General features: G+C 32.0%; 1 long non-coding RNA gene across 4 annotated transcripts; it reads right to left on the bottom strand.

The window, feature by feature from the left end:
* Positions 1-1,527: 1,527 nt before the first annotated feature.
* LOC141687205 (uncharacterized) lies at positions 1,528-4,812 on the bottom strand. 4 transcript variants are annotated; one of them, XR_012560957.1, is made up of 6 exons: positions 4,737-4,812; positions 3,698-3,757; positions 3,319-3,606; positions 3,090-3,227; positions 1,826-1,957; positions 1,528-1,726 (listed from the first exon to the last, which is right to left on the bottom strand). It is a non-coding gene; the product is annotated as an uncharacterized LOC141687205 (long non-coding RNA). The 4 variants fall into 4 exon arrangements; XR_012560954.1 differs by having other exon boundaries at positions 4,524-4,790; XR_012560955.1 differs by having other exon boundaries at positions 3,396-3,606; positions 4,524-4,787.
* Positions 4,813-7,029: the final 2,217 nt, after the last annotated feature.

Below are 7,029 nucleotides of genomic sequence, written 5' to 3'. Positions count from 1 at the left end.
TTCCTATATCTATTATCAATTTTATTTCATAAAACTATCTAATTCAATTTTTCGTATCATTTTTTTATAGGTAGAGTAAACAATGAAGAAAATGCTCAAAAATAAAAAGGTATGTTTATCAAGTGCATACAAAATACTTACATTAATATTTTTGTTTCTTATTTATTTAAATATCTTTTCTTAAGTAATATCTCCTCTCATTTATTTAATTCATGATGCATATATGTCCTGGACTAATTTTTCAATTAGCATCCTAGCGTTTTAATAAAGACATTTCGTCTAGGACCATACATGTCAAGTTTTCTATTTTCACCAAGTTGCTAATCTTTCCTCGCAAGATCTTGTATTGCTTCCTTTGGATTTGATGTACAATATTTAAATTGAAATGTAATTTTTTCACCATTTTTTTATTCTGTGTTTTTCTTTGATCGGTTGATCTTAATTTTGTAGAATTGATTTGTATTGATGATATCAGTCTTATTAAGACTGTTTGGTGATGAGGGACTAGGATAACATAATCTTCAACTTGAAGAGGAGGCAGACACAAAAAACAAGTATAAAATGGAGCAATTTAATTTTTATTTTCTTCTATTATACAAGTTGGGTTATCTTTCATACAGAAATTTATGGTGAAATTTACTCACCTAATTATGACTAATGTATATTTAGCTACTCTTATGGTCATGCAATTCATCATTAGGAACAAAACAAAATAGAACTCAGTAATACCAACAACTAAAACGACAAAACTAATAATTAGAGGCAAGATTATCACAGTTATTAGAACATGGCAGTGTTAATGCTGTAACACTTAATTTTGTGTTAAAAGACAACACTCCATTCTTTTGAATGTACTCCCTTGCAATTAATTACTAATTCTTGACACCTAATAATTAGGTCAATCAGAACCACATACTATCTATTGACACTACGATTTAAACACAAGCAATATTCAGAATATATGATTGCAAAATAGAGAATGTAAGGTTGAACAGCTTAAAGATTTTATTGATACTCACTCCGAAACTTAAACAAAATACACCTAGAAAGTTTCTTACAAAATAGGGACCACATAATAAAACTACCTAGACTCAATCAACCACTAACGTTGAACAAAAACTCACTACCCCATAAGTGAGCTATTGTAATACTAATGGTGTTACAATAGGCCCTAAAACCAATACAATAGGTCTATTGTAAGACCAGGGAGAGTTACATATACGAGCATTACACTTTACTGATCTAATATAATATAGAGGAAAATATTACAGTAAGCACCTTCTATAACACTAACAGGCCCAAATGTAACGCAAATTGAGTGATACAATAGCTTGATCAAGATTGCATAAGTGGGACCACCTGTGGGTCCCATATAACATATTGTAACCGTCTGTTCTATCAATTGTAACAACAATCTTTTTAATCAAGTAATTGTAGCATTTGTAATCTAACACTAAATTAAAACATACATTACACTATAATAGGCATATGTAACATTTAATTTTAAAATTTGAAATACTTGTTCTGTTTTAAAATCTACAATCCATATCCAAAATGTTACAAGCACCACATAAAATTACAACAATACGATCGATCAATTAACCATACTTTGCAGCTATGTTGATCCCCTTCTTCCCATAACAAATTCTTGGATTTTGCTTCTCATAACAATCATTTTTCTCTGCTTCACCGCCTTTTCTTATAAATTTCTATACTCGGGAGAAATCTGATTCATATCAAAAACAGATCAAAGTAGGTTAGGGAGTAATCAGACTAATTGTGCATACTTAGTAGGTTAGGGAATGATCAGACTAATTGCACATACTTGGTAGTATCAAGAACCTGAACGAGATGGGGGTGGCTCTCTGGTATTGTGCAAAACTGCAACACCTAAAGGCACAGTTCAAAATCCGTAGAGCACTGAAATAATGTCGCTATTATTTTGACCAGACCAATCCTGTATTTGGAAAACAATATCAATTTGTCAGCCTTAAAGCAATATCATCCTCGGGGTAAATATTTGTGATTATCTATCACTGTGTAAAATTACTTAAAATTAGCAAAGAGAATTAATGTAAATAACACAGCACTAGCTAAAGGCATACACTTTTAACAACAACGTGTAGTTTGTGTAGAAAGATACATGACCTTATACTAGATACTATTATTCCTGACCGTGCTATACCACTTTGTATCTCATCTGCAATCATTAGTATATTATACTTTGAGTACAGATCTTTGATCATTAGTATATTATATAAACATTTCTAGCTTGGTAAATATTTGTTTCTGCAATATACTAAGCATGCAAACTTTAAATGTTCGTAGTATATCTGTGATTTATACACTTATAATCAAATATCATGTACTATTACTTTGCATTCGTTAATATATAATATCAAATTGATCCCTGTGAACTGAAGTTCATAGCACACTTTCAATTGAATATAAACATCACTATAACCTATACGGTTTATAGAAATGAGTATAGAACCGGTAATTAGAATGTACGCCCACTGTAAAATATCAGTAGAATATATTCGCTCATAAACCTCTGATCAAACATAAGTGACAATTATTAACCTCTTTGTTTCCGAGGATAGAGATCCGCTCTTTAGAAATCAAGTGACAAGGGATGTTAAGTTTAAGATACCAAGTACATCTCCTTAGTTTTTATTTGGCCTTTTTTAAATTGAAAAGAGGTCAGGTGCATATTTCAATCACGAAACACTTGGAACCATATTATAGGACTCTTAAGCTGATCACTTCCCTAAGACTAGATACCTAAATTGAATTGTTACATGTAAGGAAACTATTTTACAACATCGGGAGTTCGGTAAAAGCTAACTAATTTATAAAAGGGAATAGCAGTGCAAGATTTTCAATTCTGTTGCCATTTACTGAACTTACTGAGATAGCACATGAATAATTGTCGCACCACTAACTCCTATATGGTAAACAAATATAAGCTTGGGGTCCAAAACAATATTTTCTAGTTCTCCAACAACTGTTTCAAACATTAAGTATGTGCTTAGTAGGTTCTGTGCATGGATGTTATCCTTGTTCAAGTATAAGTAGTGTAATAATACCTGTGGCATATAGGGGAGTTGTAGTATCCTTAAATCCTCGAAAAACTCCTTGCATGGTTAAAGAGAGAAGAACTGTTGGAGCATCCAGTGATATTAGTTTCAAATACCGTTTTGTAGGCTCTAGCATAGGAGAATCCTCTATAAAAGAAAGATCAGATGTATAATCAAGTTTGATTTTTGGAGACATTAAAAAAAAACTCATGTGCATGAAAAGAGGAGATGTACTTACAGATCTGAACAGTCTTTGACACGAAGAACCCAAAGTGATTATTATAAAATACTGATACTTCTGAATAGAAAACAGACCTGACAATCCAAAACTTCAACTTCTTTTTTCAATTGCGTCCTTTCCTGATCGTAATTTATCACAGTCTCCAGTGAAGACATATCAGAAGCTTCAATCTCCCTTGTGAGATGAAAGATATCCATGTGTTCTGGTATTGGAATCTCTCGATGCCTAATATCAGTAAGGAGAGTATATTTTCCACAACCATTCAATCCAAGAAAGTCCTACCACCTACAAAGTATTAGATGCATGAGTGTGTAGATATGAGTTGCATATAGCCACAATAATTAAGAGTTGCATAGTATCGGGGGAAAACACAAACCTGCCACTCAAAACCGACAATGAGATCAAGTCCGTTAAAGGTAAGAGACAAAGACTCTATCTGCAAATCACCAGCAAAGATCATCTAATAACCAATCAAATATACTCATACAACTCATTCAGGATGACGACCAAACTTAAGATGCATATTGGTAAAAAAAGATTTACATATTTTCATCATATTCAATTTCTGAAGAGGCGCACAATCAAGATCACACTCTGAACAAGTGCTTTCTCACTGATAAAACAATGAAAAATAACGGGTATAAAAATATTAACTGAAAAATTGAGACTACTCCCAACAACATACTACTTTTTAAGCTTTCAGAAAATTTTAGAAATTCTTATAAGTCATCTAACACAATTGATCAAAGAAATATAATGAGAATATAAAGAACAAACTCCAAAGTTTCAGGCTTTAAAATGAAATTACCAAGTCAAAAAAGAAAAGGAGATGAATTAGTGTTATGTCTCAACTTATCATGAAAACAGGGATCAACAATCAGACCCATAAATTACATCTACCCTACAAAATTGAGAAGTTCATTTTGGGTGGGAAAGGCTATAGAAAACCTGTAGATTTCATCTATACTGACCATGGTTGAGGAAAGATGCCTTGCTCAAACCTTGAGGACCTCAATTATCAGGAAATGATTCATGACATGAAAGAGCAAGAATTCTGCAAGTTATTTCACATAGTATAAGCCTTAAGCAATATGACACTCTATATCCAGTCATCTTTTTTATGTCTTTCATCACAAAATAATTAATTAAAACTAAGCACCACGATGAAATAAAATTACTCAAATAACAACAAAATCAATTACCAAGAGAGCAACATCGCCGGAAAACTTAGAGGCAACAAAAGAAGAAGAGCTATCCATCAAAACAAGCATAAGAAGATGCTGTGAAGAATCACTCAGGATAGGGTTGGAAAATATGTACATATTTACCGGTTAATCAGACAAAAAGAATTAAAGCCCCAATTTGAAACCCTAGACACCCTGCAAAATCATATAAACCGGAAAGTTAGTAATAACCTTTGAATTAGAGCCACATAACTGTGTAATCAAATATCAAATCTTTAATTTGATCTTCGACTCATCCCTAAGAGTAGAGAGAGTGTTTTCAGAGAGAGCTGAGATAGAGATGTGAGAGAGTGTGTTTGACCGTTTTGTAAGTGGCCCGACCCGAGTCTTTTTCATTTGGTGGGAAAAATACCGCCCATTTTTTCACCTACAAAATTGTAATGTAATTTTTTTTTTTTTTATTTTTAAATTTTAAATATTAAAGTATGATTTATTAAATAAAAGACAACAAAAACTAACTTATGTATTTATGTACAATTTACTTTTATAAATTATATAATATTATGAATTACATTTCTAATTCCCTAATAAACCGAAATATAATTTTAAAACTAATTAATGATAATATTTTTATTTTATATTTTTTAAAAATAAAAAATTAACTAATGTAACATGTCATGCAACACCAACAATTTTGTGCAATAACTATTGTAACACTAACTGAGAGTTGTTACAATAGGACAAAAATTTATTAGGTAATGTAACTATACTTGTAACTCTTGCATTAGAGTACCCCACTTATGCGGTAGTGATTACTCCTACAAACTCTCCAGGGCATGACCCACTAGGACATGATATAGCAGCACGACTCAGACAAATAAATAGACAAAACACATAACTTCAATTTTGAATTGACACTCCTAGATTTTTCTTATAAATACCATGTACCTCACCAAATAGAAAAACAAGTCCTTTTAAAATTTTCTTTATATATAGAGTCTTAGGACACCAGTTTTATCAAGTCGAGAAAATAAGAGTTGTCTGATTAATTCTCGGTTTCTTCAGTCTTAATTTTTCCCAATATTTCGATGATAGTTCTCGGGATCAGTTCAAGTTCGCTGAGATTATTTTTGATTTATCGATTATACTAGTATCTCGTTTTATACAGGGAAGCAGGTCGCTAAATACTGATGGTGCGGGGCTTTAAGGAGACAGTTTTCTGGACTCGAGATTAAATCCAATCTCTGTTTATTTTCTCAAACTCTTCTCCTAATTTAATTTTTAATTCTTATATGCTTATGTGATTTAAGAATTAGCAGTGTTCTTGTGCATTAGTTATATATTCAATATATAAAATAATGTCTATATCGTACAAGATTGATAGCACCGAGCTCTGTTGCTCAACAAGGAAACTACATGATGCAGCCCTACCAAGGTGCAACATGGCAGCAGTCACCTCAAGGTTGGATGATACAGCAGCTGCTCCAAGGTGTAACGGGACAGGGGCTGCAGTAGCAGCACGGCTCACACTTACCGATCCTTCAAACTCCAACTAAATTGGCAGGAATTATGATTCAAAATTATAACTGAAATATAATTAATTAGTTTTAATTGTTTCTTGATTATCCCAGATTTGTAGCAGTAATTTATTAGGTTAACGTGTGATACTAATCAAACAAATTTGTCTTGTAATAACTCTATATGAATAAAAGTATAAGATTCTATCAAATATTAATATATGTCCCTTGTGTATCAATAATATCAATAGAAGTGGATGTGTGAAATAAGTTCAGTAGTTTACCGTAAGAATTCCTAATGAATTTTGTGCTTCATGTATTTCACTCAAAAATGTTTTGTCATAAGAATTTTTGCTTAGAAGTTTATGCATTTGAGCTTGACAAACCGCTATTAATACTAGGGATATATATCCAAAAGGAAAACTAGCTAATTATTTTACCTTGTATTCCACTATCCGAGTTACTCTGTTGTTTTCAAACAAGAAGTTATACACTAAACCACATTCAGGCTTCTCTGATAGCAAATTTTTGACAGAGTCTCCACCAGCCCTCAACATCTGATGAAAGCAAGAATCTGTCACAAGATTGGAAAAACATCCGACAGAATGTGTTGTTGGATGCTGAATTTTCTAAAAATAATGTGTTGTCAGACGGTATGCATATTTTATTTTTACCAAAAATTCTAAAAGGAAGAAATCATTGTTAAGGTATTAAAAAATTCTTCATTCTTCTCACAAATAGACTCAATCAGAAGTACTGCCACTACTTATAAATAAAACCATTAAAAAAAATATTTTTATCAGAATTTATGACGGCCTTTCATTGTCTGTCAGAAAGTCCCCTGCTACCTGCGGTTCACACATTCAGATTTCATTCCATTCGTCCTTTTTTTTATTCAAACACACACTATTTCCTCATGCCATCAGAATGTATAAAAATTGAAAAGCTAACAGCTCCAATCTGAAATTTTATCTTCCTTCCATCAAAGTGTCCATACATAATGTAAA

The sequence above is a fragment of the Apium graveolens genome, chromosome 9 (genome assembly GCF_009905375.1).
Source record: "Apium graveolens cultivar Ventura chromosome 9, ASM990537v1, whole genome shotgun sequence".
NCBI classification, from domain to species: domain Eukaryota; kingdom Viridiplantae; phylum Streptophyta; class Magnoliopsida; order Apiales; family Apiaceae; genus Apium; species Apium graveolens.
Note: the sequence above shows the minus strand (reverse complement) of the source record. Positions and strands in the feature narration are given on the sequence as shown.